This window comes from Cavia porcellus, unplaced genomic scaffold, assembly GCF_034190915.1.
Source record: "Cavia porcellus strain 051 isolate PalLab524CR breed Dunkin Hartley unplaced genomic scaffold, mCavPor4.1 scaffold_19, whole genome shotgun sequence".
NCBI classification, from domain to species: domain Eukaryota; kingdom Metazoa; phylum Chordata; class Mammalia; order Rodentia; family Caviidae; genus Cavia; species Cavia porcellus.
Window position 1 is genome coordinate 34,133,946 of NW_026947502.1, and position 15,827 is coordinate 34,149,772.

The 15,827-nt window shown below is 38.0% G+C and overlaps 1 protein-coding gene and 1 long non-coding RNA gene across 2 annotated transcripts in view; both read right to left on the reverse strand.

The window, feature by feature from the left end:
• Positions 1 to 15,827, reverse strand: part of Spock1 (SPARC (osteonectin), cwcv and kazal like domains proteoglycan 1) — a 666,821-nt gene that overhangs the window by 531,311 nt on the left and 119,683 nt on the right. The gene's annotated exons all lie outside the window — the stretch shown is intronic.
• LOC134471716 (uncharacterized) lies at positions 13,402 to 15,454 on the reverse strand. Its single transcript, XR_010041304.1, has 2 exons — positions 15,380 to 15,454; positions 13,402 to 14,859 (listed from the first exon to the last, which is right to left on the reverse strand). It is a non-coding gene; the product is annotated as an uncharacterized LOC134471716 (long non-coding RNA).

Consider the following 15,827-nt stretch of genomic DNA (forward strand, 5'->3'; position numbering starts at 1 on the left):
ATGCTTTGTATTGTTTTCTTAGTCTCTGTGATGGATTAATTAATGGTCAATTGTAACACAGCTGAACTAAAACTGTGTGGTGCTGGGTGTGGAAGTCTCACCTGAGGAGTACTACCCCAGCATAAAATCAGACCTGGAGGGGAACATGATACTGTTGATCCTCCTGGAGAAGTTTCTCATGCTGGTTTTCCTGATACAAACTCAACTGGTCTCCTCATTGGAGGAGCCCAGTTCCTTGCTGTTGCTAAGGATGGCTGCAGTTGTTTTCAGAAGAGCTCTGGCTCTTACTTTGAGCACTGTTTCCTCATTCCAGTGTAGATCCTTCAGCCTGCTGGCACAGATCTTTCATCCTACTGTTGCAAACTGTCCACCACTGACCTTTGGGCACAAATCCTTAATAAAGACTTGCATGAGACATTGTTGTGGGCTCTAGACCTCCAGCTGGACTCATGGGGGACATTGCCATGGGCTATACATCTTCAACTGGACTCATGAAGGACATTGCCATGGGATTCAGGCCCGCAACTAGATTCTTTGTATCTCTAATGTGTGGACAGATCTCCTGCACTCTTTGACATTTGACTCTTTGGGTGAATATTATAAATCTTCTCCCTTGTAAACTCTGATCACAATAATCTCCACTGCATTAATTTCTGCTCTATTCTTTATATACCCTCACTTGTGTTTGCTTTGGTTTTAACTTGCTCTTCCTTTTATAGAAGCTTTAGGTTCAACATTAGCTTACTTATTTGAGCTCATGGTGTTATGAGGTGAGAAATCACCACTATAAAGTTCCCATGTAGAACTGCTGTTATTGTGTCCCATAAGTTCCAGGATGTTGTATTGGCATTATCATTTATTTGTAGAAACTGTCTAATTTCTTCTTTAATTTCATTTGTGAACCACTGTTCAGAAGGGTTTATTTAATTTCTATATATCAGTTAAATTTTTGTTTTTTGCTATCAACTTCCATTTTTATTATACTATGATCTGAAAATTTTTATAACATAATTTCAGTTTCTTTATAATTATTTAACATATTCTATGAACTAGTATGTGGTCTATTTTGGAGAAAATTCCATGTTCATCTGAGAAGAATGTATATTCTGTTGTTGGGGGTTGGAATACTTTGTAGATGTCTACTAAGTCCATTTGTTCAAAGATTTGATTCAGCTCTGATACTTCCCTGTCAACTTTTTGTCCAGTTATCTATTTGTGACAGTGGGGTACTAGCATCCCATTATAATTTTATTAGTTCTTATTTGATTTTTCATGTCCACTAATGTTTGTTTTATATAGTTGGGTTCACTGCTATTTGGTGCATATATCTTTTTGATTGTTAGCTCTTCCTCTTGAATTGTTCTCTTTACAAGGATGCAGTAACCTTCTTTGTATCTCAATCAGTCTTGAATTGAAATTCACTTTGTCTGCAAATAGAATAGGTACCCCTTCTTTTTTTGAATTCTTTGTGAATGGACTATTGTTTTCCAACCTTTGATTCACAGTGTATGAATTTTATTTTGAGTTATATGTGTTTCTTGTATGCAACATATTATGGGTCTTGCATCTTGATTCATCATGCCAATCTATTTCTTTTGATTGATGAATTGAGACCATTAATATTGATGGTTATAATTGATATGTACTGACTTATCCTTGTCATGTTATTTTCCTGTTGGTTTTCTTTTTTTACTCTATTTAATTGTTTGCCTTGCCTGGTGAATTTATTCTGTTGGTATTCATGGAGTTGTTGTCTTCTTTATCTTTGTCTAATATCCTTCAGAATATTTCTGAGTGCTGGTTTGGTGGTCATGAATTTCACTGGGTATTCTTTATCATGGAAGTATCTTATTTCTTCATCAATTTTGAAAGATAATTTTTGGGGTGTAACAAGGTGGGTCGGGAGTTGGGTTTTTTTTTTTTTTTTTTTTTTTAAGGCTTGAAAACTTCACTCCAAATTCTCCTTGACCTACAAGGAGAATTTGTGTTGAGAAGTCTATTGTGATTCTGATAGACTTTCCTTTATAGGTGATTTGTTTCATTTCTCTAACAGCTTTTAATATTCTGTAATTGTGTTGAATTTCTGGAGTCTTGTCTATTATATGGCTAGTTTTTTCTGATTATGGTTAATTGGAGTTCTGCGTGCTTCACTTTTTGTAATTAAATCTTTCTCTGTGCTGGGAAGTTTTCTGCTATTATTTTTGTGAACAGATTTTTATATGTCCTTTGTATACCTTCTGATTTTGCATTGATTATTATAAATCTTATGTTATTCTTCATTGCATCATCATATCAGCTGTCAGATTTATTTTTCATGGCCTCTTGCTATTTTTAATAAGTCTTGCATTTGATGAGCTCCAATTGCAGATTTATCTTCTATTTTTGATACTCTGTTTTCACACCAGTTGATTTTGCTGCATAAATTTTCAATAGAATTTTTAATCTCGTGAATATCTGTTTGAATCTGTTTTCTGGAATCCATTCTTTCCTATGTTGGCAGTTCATGCTTTCCATCACTTTCCTGAGCTCCTCTAATTTTTAAAATCTTTATCTGCTCTAGCTTCACTAAACATGCCCTTCATTATGGCATCACCTCTTTAGTTATCTGAAAATCATTTCTGACTTGCTTTTTCTGTAGCCTCATTCATTTGCTTTGTTACTTCCACTAATACTGTATCAGAAAGTGTAGCTGGGTGACTTTTGAATTCTTCCACCTCAGTGTCTCCTGGATTTGCCTTGGGTGAGCTGGAGGTCTGGGGTTACATCATGCTTTCTCATTTTGTTTTTTTTGTTTTTTTTCTTTTATGCATTGATGTCGGTAAATTATTGAGGGTATATAGTTTTATTACTATTATTAAGACCTTCACAGGAAATAACTACCTTTCTAAGATGTCATCTACATGTAACTGGATTTTGGCTTTTGAGTCTGTCCCAAGACCCTGCCTCTTCAATTTATTAGGGATGAGAAATTGCTGCCTATTTCACCTAGAACCCAGTTCTTTGTTAATACACTATGGTACTTTTTGTGAACCCTCTGAAATCTCAGTATTGGCATACAAGGAAGAACTACTGATCACAAGAATGATGTCACCATGGCAAAAGTAGTACATTCAGCAATAACAATAGCATCAAGCACAGCCTAGAAAATGACAAAGTGTGGTAACTGTTAATTAGCCACCTGTAACCAGAAGTGCAAGATTTACAGTTGTATAACAAAACCTAAAGTAAATCAGAAAACTATATATAGTAAATATCCTCTCAAGAGAGTGAGTTTACTGTTATGAAAGAAAATTTTAAAGGGATAAGAGAAAAAATAAAGAAATAAAACAAGAGAAATAGATTAGAAGGAAAACAAAATGGCAAAGGATGATATTATGTAAGCTTTGGGAAACTGGTGAATAAGACAGGAGGAAAGGATAGAAAAAATAGAAATAAGATCTAGACAAAATACTTTAAAATGTTCATAGTCACAAAACTGAAAAAAAAGTTCACAATCACAAAAAAATAGACAAAAGAAAAAAAGGAAAAAGAGATTTCAAGCCTGTGATTATCTACCAGGGTCTGCAGTTTTGTGGTCATATCCAATTCAGAGCATGTCTCCACTATCACTGGTAGGCAAAGGAGGCAAACAAAGCACAAGTATGTGCTGGGTGATCCCAGAAAGCATGCAGTAGGATTAGGATGAGGTGCCAATTCTGGTGCTCTCAGTTCCACAGACCTCTAGGCTGATTCTGGTCTCTGATTGTACAGTTGAGTTTTCAACACTCTGGAGTTTCTTGCTGGCCTGATGTCAGCTCCCTGACCCTGGATGTCTCCCACAGTTGTGTCTTACCCAGTCACAGGGAGCCCTGAGAGGAAGCTAACTCATGGCTACTTCCAGCATGGATTCAGTTGTACCCTCCCTAAAATGGCATAATGGCCAAGCTCTCTCTCTAAGGGATGCTTGAACTGGAATCATTCACCAATTGGTGTAGCTCATGGCATCCACTGTTCTGTTCCACTGTTGCATTTCTCCCTAGATGTCGCTGGAGTCACCTGCCCTCATTGTGTCTCTATAGATATGAGCCTCCTCTTACACATCATGAGCCCAGAGTTGGAAAGATAGTGCACTTAGCTCTCTCCTTTTTCTACATGATGTCTGTCTCTTCACTTTCCCTGTGGGCTCTAATTCAACCTTCAGATCCTTCTCAGGTCCCAGAGATTCATCTTCTTTTTCTTTCCCAAGTTGCTATATTCCAGTATCTGGATTCCAAATCCTGACTTACTGCTGTTTACTGCTCTGCTGTCTTCCCAGATATCTCTGTTAGTTTATTTTTAAAGCAAAGTATTGATATTTTACTCATGATTTGTTGGAGCGTCTTGTATATTTGAAAGAAAATTGTCATCTTAAGGCAAAATGATCCTAGAGAGTCTTCCAAGACCCATAGGAAAACATAAACTTCTATCATTGTGCCAAAAACACAGCACTCTAAGGTTTTATTAAATACCCCGTTTCAAACACTAGTGCTATGGCTACTTCCTTCTATCTGTGGGCTCGCAGATGAGCTTATTAATTCCTATTGGTCCAGTGCCTTTCTATAAAATGGGAATGATAATGGTGTGCTTTCTTCTTAGGACTAGAGGAAAGTTTAAGAACTATGTAAAATTCACAATGCCTAGTGTCTGCCCATGGCATTCTTATAAGTTACTTTTCAACTTATCATACAGTTCATACTAAAGTCTCACACCTGAGGCTCACACAGCAGTTCAGTTCACTGCTTTATAGACTGAGACACTGTGGTATGGAAAAGAAATTTTATCCACTTACACAGTGATCTCTACTAGATTTTCCTTAAGGTCAAACCATTACAAAGAATTTGCCTGGCTACCCATATATGCATGTATAATTTACAGATGTCTACAAGTAAGAAAGACACCCTTAGGCAATCTGCAAGTTAAATTTGTTTCATTTCACTCAGTGCATGAAATGCAAGGGAAATTATCCATCCAGGAAGAATTGCAGGGGAGACAGCAGGGTGTCCTCGGAATATCTCCCAACATCTTCAGTGAAAGAACACTGAATTCAAGTTAGCATCTGCCTAACACAGGAATATTATGCAAAGCATTAAAATGATGGGTATAAAATCCATAAAGCAACATGGGGTGACATGGAGTAAAAAAAAAAAAAAACAATCAAGTTACAGAATTGGATGCACAGAATACATTTAGCAGGAACAAAAGGAGGAATGAGAACAAACACAGAGGAAACAAGTGGTGGCTGTGTTTCAGGTTATAGTTGTATGTAATTATTTGAGTTCTTCCAAAGGCTCTCAACATGGGATTGTAACGGAAACAGTATAATCTTACTGTTATACTGCCATACACACTCTGTGTTGGGGAACCTGGATCTGGCCCTCAGTTCTACCAGGGAATAGTTATATGAGCTCCATAATGTTCCACCCTCTTGTCCATTTCAGTATCTTTGTTTACAGGAGTGGTGGCACTCACAACAATTCCCCACGGGATTGTGACAAGGGGGCACCAGGCATATATACTGCTTTCAACCAAATCTGGCTCTACTTAAAGCTCAGTTCATGCTAAATCATTATTCACAAGAAACAGGGAATATACAGCACCTTAATCCCCTTTATGATGACTGGCCAATCATTGTCATTCTGGCTATTTGGTTCTTCTCAGCTCTAGCTGCCAATGAAGACAGAAGAAATAGAACTCTATGGATAATTACAAAGCCTGGCTCAAAACCGTATTTTTCTCGTTGTCCCTGGGACTCAGTTTCTTCCATAAAATGAGAGGAAAGGCTCATGCTACTCCTTATCTAACATTCTACTCAAGATAGAAGTTGTTCTTTATATCTACAATTGAAAGTTCCATGTATTTGGAATTAATTACAAAGAAAGCTCAAAATAATTAGTGAGAAAAGGAAGGGACAATAGACAAAAGCCTTGAAAAGGCAACTCACTACAGGAATTCCAATTGCTAAACTATAAATGCAGCTCCTGCTTAGTGACCCAAATAAGCACATTAAAATAATAAGTCATCTACTAAATTCACAGAGACATTTTTAATCAGTACTTTCTGTCTGGCAAATGTGGAGAAAAGCTGCTCTATTGTACTGTTTCTGGGCTTTAAACTGGAATGATCTTCAAGCTTATGATATTTACATGAAGATATAAAACATGTTTGTGACCTTTAACTTTGTGTCTTCTTTCATAAGAATCTTACCAAAAAAAGCTAATTAAGACTGTTTACAAGGATTTTTCACCAACGATGTTGTTCTCTATAGCATTTATAAGAGTAAAAACTGGGAAACAATTTTTTTGTTTAGAAATAAAGGACTTCTTCGACGAAGTACAATTATATAATAGAATACCATTTAACCTTTAAAATTCATGTTATGTGGAAATATTTAACATCAAGAAAATATGACATTTAATTGAATGAATATCACCAATCAATATTGTCTTAGGTTTTTCCTCTAAAAGCAGACCCTAAGTCCAGGATTCATGAATTAATGACTTATTCAGAGAATGTTTTGAGGAAAGCGAAGCAGAAGAGTGCAAGTAGGAAAAGCCAAGCTAGGCTGTGGTCCCCAGGACACCAGCTGCAGTCTAATCCCCAGTGAACTTCAACACAAAGAGTTGGTGCCCTTTTCCACTTCCCAGGGAGGCTGGCCTTTTGATCCTTCACTGCGTTTGGCTACTGACTGCCAGAATGGAGATAACCATTCCAGACATTTATGCCAAAGGATAGTCTCCCAATAAGTGCCACCATGTGTATTTGTTTGTTTGTCACAATAAGGCCCCTTCAACCACCCATGGTTTTTCCAGAGTTCTGACCAGGCACAGTGTTGGGAAATCATGTAAGAGGAGAATCACTTAGTTTCTGCTGCTGATGATGATGATTTTGAGGTTATGGCTATTTCTTGTTCTTCCCCTCTCAGTAAGTCACCTACTATATGGTGTCCTAGATCCATATTCTTGAGGAGTCTGAATGCCTGATCAACATGCCTTTACCATGCTATGACTGTTGTGTTTGTCCATTTATGGTGGTAATTAATCATGGACATATCAAGAACTCCAGGAACGCTTGAGTTAAAAACAACTTTTCCTTACTTACATTAGATAGCAGAAGACCTACCTCCTCATGATGACAATAGTAAATTACTCCTTTCTGTGCCTGATAGTGTCCTGGAACAAGAAACCTGAAGTAACAAGGCAACAACCATAGCTTAAAGTTTAGAAGAACATCTTTTGTGTAACTTGGACTTCCTCTTGCAACCTAGGGCCTCTAAATTGATAGAATGAAGTTGTGACTAGAAAATGCAGATTCCCCCAACAGGCCACTGGGAGTGATGATGAGCATGTCACTCCTTGATTCTTAGACACTTCATTCTATCTTCTGGAGACACCGTGCCACACAATGGCCAATGCCCCGAGTGGTGTGAGGGATATATTCAGTTACAAGATGTTGCCTTATCTTTGCAGGCTGTTATCCCTAACTAGCATCCCAACTACATTTTTACAATGTTGTTCCAATCCTAAATCAGGCTATCAGCTTTGGGATGGTGCAGAATATGAAAGGGTCAGTGGATCTGGGTTAGTCAGCCTTTTACTGCCCACAATTTCAGATACTTCAGTCTATTGTTGGACAACTTCATACTTAAGACCGATTGTGATGCAGGAACATCACAGCAGATGGGTTGCACAGAGGAGAGTTGCACATCTTATTGCAGCCAGAAAGCAGAGAGAGAGAGAGAGAGAGAGAGAGAGAGAGAGAGAGAGAGAGAAGCTAGAGAAGAAGAAAGGGGACCAGATCTAATCTTTAAGGTCACTCCCCCGTGCTCCATTCCTTTCAACTGGGCTCCACAACCAGTTGCCATCTCCTCCCAATAATGCCATCAGATGATGAGGTCCACTGATGAAATTAGAACCCTCATGATCTAGTCACTTCCCAAAAGTGTGTTAGAACTGAAGTCATCATGGGTTAATCCAGTATGGAAGTTAGAAACCTCAACACGTGAGTTCTTGGAGGACACTTTGTATTTAAATCCTAACAGGATCCCACAGTGTGCTGTATATGCCATACCTCCTTTACCAAAGCAAGGAAGGTAACACTGACCCATAGTACAGTGGAACTGGCTGAGACTTTGCAGATGGGAAAGGTAAATATGAAACATCAACCCTTGCCAGAATGAAACACCACCCGTTCCACGCTGGAAGAAGTCTGACACATAAAGACTCAGCCATGTTCCCCGTTTCTGTCAGGTTGAGCATCTTTCTGTAAGAATAGACTCTAGGGAAAGAAAACAAATCTTTCTGGGTTCTACATAGCTTTAATCTCGCCATCATGACCACTGTTCAAGAAATATAGATGAGTATAAGGATGTGGATTAGTATATATACATATATTTCCTAGCTCTGCCTGTGGAGGAAAAAAACCCAAAATAATCACATCCCAGAAGCAATGAGAACACCTAGACCAAGGCCTTGACTTCAAAATATTATTCTACAATAAAGTTGGAGTCCTTGAACAGAGGTTCATTCTAGTGCTAGGGCAAGGATAATACAAGATAAGCCAGGAACACTGTTTAATGGCAGAACATAATGAGGTGTTTCAAAAGAATATGGGTTTGTCGAAAGAATGGGGCTTGGATAAATAAAATATGGTAAATCCAGACAATGGAATGTTATTGAGCACTAAAAAGAAATGAGCTATGAATGCATGAAGAGACACAGGAAAAAATTAAGTATATAATTCTAGTTGAAAGAAGAAACCAGTTGAAAAGACTACACATAGCAGGATTGTAGCCACATGGCACTATAAATGAAATCTATGGATAGTAAAAATATTAGTGATTTCCAGGAAAGTAGAAGGAAAAAAGAATGAATGGGCAGAGCACAAAGTATTTTTAGGGCTGTAAAACTATTCTGGCTGAAGTTACATTGATAGATACTTATTTTAACACATTCGGCAAAACCCACAAAATTACATCAAGAATGAACCCTAATGCAAATTATAGACTTTGAGTAATAACTATGTCTACATATGTTCATCAGTTGTAACATATGTACCACTCTAGCAGAGGATGTGGATAAATGGGTGGGAGCTGTTCATGGTAGAGACAGAGGGTACATGGGAAATCTCTATGTGTTCTGCTCAATTTTTCTGTTAACCTAAAAGTGTTCTTTAAAAGTCTACTGAATAAATAAATAAAACAATAGAGTACAATCTGAGGGAGCTCTTAATGCTCAAGACCCAAAAACTTCTATAAACAAAATAACGATAGTATCAGGTTAACCCATAGAAAAATTAAACAAATAAATACGAGAAAGATAGCTCTTCTTTACAATAGAATTGTAACTAATAAATGCAGAAGGAAGGAAGGAAACAGAAGCTCGTCATAGGCAAACACTATGATACAAATTGTTGCAAACAAGATCTACTAATGGATGATAAAACTACATGGATCAGTTTATATAATCTCCAAGTATCTGCCATAATATATTCGTTAAGTATAAAAGCAAGGATGAAAAACTTTATTATGATTAAGCCTAGTAGAAAACCACCTTATCCAAGTAATGAGGGTCAACAGTACCAGTCATCAGACATATTTATTGATAGTATGAACCTTTTGATATGCATGGAGAACATAACTCATTTCTGTGGTGTTTTTACCAAAAATATGTGACCTTATTCCAAGCAGAAGGAAACATCAGACAAACTCAAATTGAGGGCATTCTACACAAAAGTAACTGATCAGTATTCCTCAGACATGTCAAGATCATGAAAAATGAGAAAAACTGGAAATATTAAGAACTGGAGGATGCTAAAGATAACAACTGAATGTAGGAGTGTGGAGCAAAAAATTTTTTAAAAAATGGCCTTGGTAGAAGGCTGATGAAATCCAAATAAATTCTATAGTCCTGTTCAATGTTAGTCTGGTTTTTTGTTTTTGTTTTTATTGCTTTGACAGGGTATCTGAGATGAACAAATTAAAGGAGGAAATTTGATTTTTGTTCATGGCCTCAGAGGTTTCAGCCTATGATCAACTGACTCTGCTGTATTTCAGACTGTGGCAAGGCAGTGGCAGGGGATGGTGGAGGAAAGCTGCCAACCTCACTGCAGCCAGGAAGCAGAGAATCAGACAGTCAACCAGGGAGCCAGAGAGGAAGGGGCCAGGGACACGTGAGTCAACGAGGTCACATCCCCAAGACCACTCCCTCAACTAGACCCAACCTTCTAGGTTTCTATCACCTCCTAACAACGCCATGAAATTATGTATTCATTTGCAGATTAACCCGCTGATGAATTAGAGGGCTCATAATCCAATTAGCTTGCAAATGTCACACTTCTAACATTGCTGAACTGGAGACTAAGTCTCCAACTCAGCCTTCTGAAGAACACTTTAAATCTAAATCATAACTAGTTAATAGTATTTATAAATATTAGTTTCCCAGGTTTATTCTATGGTTATGTATGATATTAACATTAATGTAAAAGGAGTAAGAGATATAAGGGAATGCCCTATACTATTTTGTATTATTTTGTCGTTCTAAAATTAGTTTAAAATTAGAAATGAAAAAAAATCACACAAGTGAAAAATATTTCACATTTTGTAAGCCATGAAAAAGAAAATACAGCTCCCAAATAATGTAACCTCTTTTTAGTGGTAGCTAAGTCAAAGCAAGACAAATAACTCAGGTAGAAAAATTTTTTAAAAATCACATGCACTTCTGAAACCAAATAGAAACAGTATTCAGAGTCTCCACATTCTGTGTTCTTCTATTAGCATGGATAATTGGAAATTGACTGTTTAAAAATGATGCCCAGTTTCTCTCTCTGGGCACAAAACAAGATAAATTCCCAGGGCAATGGCCTATGATACTGCATCCTACATTAATTAAGTTAATGTGTCCCATCTTGTATGCAGAGGTATAATTCAGATGGCACAAACCTTTTATTGAACTAAAATTCAGTAGTCATGTACAAGTCTCCTATTTGTGGTATGTACAATAGATTGCAGCAAAATTATAAAAAGTGATATATTATAATTATATTCTGATGAAGGGTGGGGGTTTGCGTTTGTCTCAAGCTTTTCATGAAGTGCACTTTCATGTGCAAAAGGAAAATGTTCAGATGAACAAACATCAGCACATCATAAACGGAGCAGAGACCTGTGGCTTTTGCCTACTCAAGATTCTTTTCGTTTCTTTTTTTCTTGTTTTTTTTCCTCTGCTCAATCCACCCTGATTTTCCTTTGAGGAGCCACTTCTTTCTCTCTGTCAGCCCACATAACTCAGGAGAACAGATCCCTCTACAGCTGGACATACAACCATGGCTGCCCAAATAGCACATCGCTCAGCCCTCCATTTCCATAGAATTCACATTAATGAATTCAACCTATCTACAATCAAAAATATTTGCAAAAAGCAACATTTGAATTTGTCACGCACCGAGCACTATACTGAATTCACGCAAATGCAATAATGTTCAGGGATGTCCTGCTGTAGCTTTGTGCCATTTCCCAGGTTCTCAGTCTCTCTAACAGTCTTTTGAGTTTTGTTTGCCTCATGTTTTTCTCAGGTACTCTGTATTTAGGCCTTCCATGATTGTGTCCATAATAACACATGTGGTCATGTTCCCCTAATCATTATTCCCTAAACCATACAGTATAACAATTATTTACATAGTGTCTACATTAATTAGGTATTATAATGACCCATAGCTGAATACGCACAGGTTTTATGTAAATACTATACCATTTTATGATAGACTTGAGCATCCATGGATTTTGGTAGCCATGAGGTGTCCTGGAACCAGTGTAATTCCTCTGGGAATCACTGATTTAGCTTATGATTTGAGCCTAGCACATGAAGCTGGACTCTACGTTTTGTTGGAATTATTAGGAAAAAGAAGGTCTGATTTTACTGCTGATAGTATGGTGGCTATTCTATCACTCCTGGAGGCCCAGCAGTAAGAAAGCAGAGCTGAGAGGGAGGGAAATAACCGGGCACATATTCCTTTCCTTTTCTTTTTTCCCTTAACTCAGCTTTAATTGGTTTTATAACACTTAGTAATGTAGGAAACAATTGCAAATAAAGATTTCTAGGCCAAAAATATTTATTTGAAATCTTAGCACTCACATCTGTCTCTAAATTTACTCACTGTGATATCATTATAAATCATGTAATATGTATCATTCTTTTATTTTCTTTCTTTCTCATCTCCCTGGTCTTTCTCCTTGCCTCAGATCTCAATAAGATTAACAATTCTTACTTCTTCCCAGACAAACCACATGTCCCTCCTGCCTGCTTGCCCAGGTATCACACACTGAAAAACTCTATGGCTCACTGAGCTTTCTCTCAGCTCTAAGATAAATAGTGCTTTTTAAATGAGGAAAAGAAGGGAAGAAAGACTTGCACAGTCTTTCTGAGATAAAACTTGGAGGTTTATTTTCACAGGACACTTACCCAGACTACAAATGACCATCACATGTGTTTTCATTCCAGCCACCATGAAACTTCAGACCCAGTAATCTTGGGCAAAGCATTTACTGGCACAAGACTCATGCGTACACCATCACATGAAGGGTATGACAGGAAGGAAAGGGAGCTTTTTCGCCTGATGGTGTTTAAATCAAGTTAGACTGCCCTCTAGAAGGGGAAGTCGCAGGGAGGAAACCTATCTCTCAGCATACAAGGACACTGAATAAACATGCATTTCCTAAAATGTTCAAACTGGACCTTGACATTAACCCTTGCCCTCATTAATTAGTCTCCAAAGGGCAGAAAGCATCTGCCTGCAACTAAAGAACACTTACCACATACCACAGATCATACCAGACACGCTTCAGACACTATCTCCAGTCTTCTCAGCCACACTCTGAGGTAGGCCAGTCACCTTTTAAACAAGAACGCTGACATTCAAGAGGTTAAATAACATGACTGAGATCCCATAGTGAGAAAGTGTCAGTACTGTTGTTCTTCCCCAGGTCTGTCTAGCCACTGAGCTAATCCTCCTTCTTTCTAGTTCCTCCAGCCCTTTATCAGCTTCCAATTCAACCAGAAAACCAAAGCAGAAACGCCAACGTTGGACTGGAGCACTGGAGGCAGCTGGAAGTGCTGGGCCTGCCACGTGGAGAGAGGCCACATACACTTTCAGTCCTCTCACCTAGCCATCCGAATAAAAGACCAATCCAAAATACATCATATATAACAATGGCAAATAAAAACTATGAATTTAAAGAGTATACAAAGTGGGGTCATTGTAACATATATAATGAAGAGACAAACACTTGGACTTCACCCACTTGGGGTTGATTTCATTAAACCATTAAAATGAAAATCATTCTGTCTGAGTTACTTTTTACTCGTCGCTGGGACAAAATACCTGATGCCCACAGTTGAGAAGGGAAAGGTTTATTTCTTACAGTTTTTGTAAGTTTCAGTCCATACTCAGTTGGCTCCAAGGCAGGGTGGCATGGCAGGGCACAGTTCACTGCAGCTGCAAACAGCAAGGTGGAAACCAGCAAGAGAGTCAAACACGCCTTTTTCCTGCCACTACATTGTATGCTGGCTCCACCGCTAGGTGAGTGTAGTACTGACACCATCAATCCAAGTGCTAGACAATAAACCAATCACAAATGCACAGTGCAAACACATGAGGCCTGGGGCCACCGACATAAACCTTGACACATTCTAACACTGGATTTTTAAAACTTTCTATTATTTATATGAAGCAAGACCAAGGAAAGAGAAAAAAAAGGCATAAATCAAAGGAACAGCAATATCAGTATAATAAAGCAACTTTTTTTTTTTGGCTTTTTTTTTTGTTGTTGTTTTTATCGGTACCAGGGATCGAACTCACGACTGCCTGCTTGCAAGGCAGGTGCTTATGCTGCTGAGCTAAATCCCCAGCCCCAATAAAGCAACTTTTGATCACTTACGCTGTGCACATACAGTGATTAGCACACAGTATGGGTTAGTTCAGTCAATCTTCAGCTATAACTTTACAGGGTAGGGGTTATTATTTATCCTCATTGTTTAGATGAGGGAAATGAGGTTCATGTTAAGTAAAATCCCCAAACTAATTCAACAAGGTTCCATTTTGGGAACAAAGAAGTTTGACTTGAAGTCTTCTTTTTTAAGATCATAACTACTATGTAAAAATTCAGGGACAAACACGCATTTAACAATAATGTAGGAGTGCCTGTATGTGCTAGGCTCTTTTTAAAGGTTTTGTTAATACAGAGTTGACAAAATGCACACGGTTCTACTTCTCGTGGAGCTGCCTTCTTATGGAATAGGGAACAGGCAAATATGGTTGGTGGAAATAAATACGATGAAGAAAACCAAGCAGGGCAAGAGAAAGGTAGCAGGTGAGTTGGGAGCTAGTTTATAGGCTTACTCAGGGTCATCTGGAAAAGCATTTTTTTCTTTATATTTTAGCAAAGTAAAGAAAGCAGGGCCCAGGCCGTGCATCCCAGACTAGAAGCAAGGATGAAAGTAGGGGTTGTTCAGAGCGGAGAAACATTCAGTGGGAATGTGCAAGCAAGGACACGCCGGAAGAGCTGGTGGGACCAGGGACGAGGGAGGGGATGACTGGAAGTGAGGACAGGGGGACAGGTGAGATGCTGAAGGGCTTCACAACCCATGGCCAGGCCTTCAGGTTTCAGAAATGGGAAAAGCTTCGGGAAGTTTCCAGCAGATGAATGACATGATCTGATAGGTTTTAGAAGGATCATTCTGGCTTCTGTGGGGAGCACAGATGAGCAAGACCGGCAGTAGAATTTTTAAGAACTGATGGGATGCTGGACGCTTGTCTAAGGCAGCGTAGACACAATTTCTCACTGTTTGGATCCTGGATATGGAGGAATAAGATAAGGCAAGGATGACTCCAAAGAAAATTCTATGGATAAGGATCAAAAGGAAGCATGCAAAGAATATCTAAAGGATATTCTGTAAAATATTTGAATCTTTAATGAATTATATATCACTAAATGTAAGTGATAATAATTATGCATATATTCAGTAAAATGCTACAGCTACTAGGGAAAACAGTATGGCAGTTGATCAGAAATTTTAAAATAGAACTCCCATATGATCCAGAATTTCTACTTCTGGGTATATTCCCACAAGAATTACAAAAAAAGGACTCAAATGTATATTTGTATATCCTCATTCTCAGTAGCATTGCTCACGATAACCCAAAAATGGAGAGAACCCAAATGTGGATAGGTGAATGGACAGACAAGACATGGCAGGTGTGAAATGTGATAAAAAGATACAGCGAATATTTAGATACTAAAAAATGATTACAGTAAAACACACATTACCATTAATCCACTGAAAACACTTTCCCTTGCTTCAAACACACTTACTCCATCATTTGGAAGCACTTCTAGAAATTCTCTCTCCTGTCTTCAGTTGTGCTGTCCCAGCTGTCTCGGTGTCCTGATTGATTTAAAATAGGAAGAAAATATTCAAATTGGAACAATAATGTTCAATAGGGAGGAGGTGCAGGGGAGAAAGGAAAGGAAAAGAAAAATATAAGAAAAGAAGAAAAATAGAAACAGCTTTTTAAGTAAGGAGAAGAAGAAGAGTTGGAGTGAGGGAATTGGGGAAAAAAATCAAGACACATCATGTATGGAACAAATTCCCTATGATGAATATGACCATCATGTATATGTAAAATATACCAATATTTAACCATTTTTAAAAATTTACCTTTCCTGGCCATTTTGACTAGAGGAAAAAGCCATAATGTCAGACCCAATGAATAAGGTGAAGACACACTATAAAGTTTTTACTTGACAAAATGTCCCTTAA